This window comes from Lactuca serriola, chromosome 6, assembly GCF_051521515.1.
Source record: "Lactuca serriola cultivar US96UC23 chromosome 6, Lser_US96UC23_V15, whole genome shotgun sequence".
Classification (NCBI taxonomy): Eukaryota; Viridiplantae; Streptophyta; class Magnoliopsida; order Asterales; family Asteraceae; genus Lactuca; species Lactuca serriola.
The window spans coordinates 7,731,988-7,732,500 of NC_136413.1; positions in this window are offsets into that span (position 1 = coordinate 7,731,988).

Here is a 513-nt window from a genome sequence, read left to right on the forward strand (position 1 = left end):
ATAAAAAACAATATCATACATAATTATATAAACATTTTATTAAACAAATTTTCAACTTAAACGACAAATATATAAACAATTTTTATCTTTCTAATTATATAAACTAACATTTTATAACCATATAAACAAACAATTTTTCAAATAAAACGACAACCAAATTAACATTTTTGCAAGTTATACGACAAATATATACAAATTTTCAACTTATACGACAAATACAAACTATTTCTAACAATATATATATATATATATATATATATATATATATATATATATATATATATATATATATATACGACAAATTTTCAACTTATACAAATGTTATACTTATACGACAAATATATATATACAAACGACTATTTTGCACATACTGTAATTTAACTATTTTTCACTTTATATAAACAATGATACGATAAGAATATACAGGTTTTCAAGTTATACAACAACTAAACAAACAACAAAAATAACAAATTGTAAACATTATCTAACAATTTATTTAAATTTAAACCACCA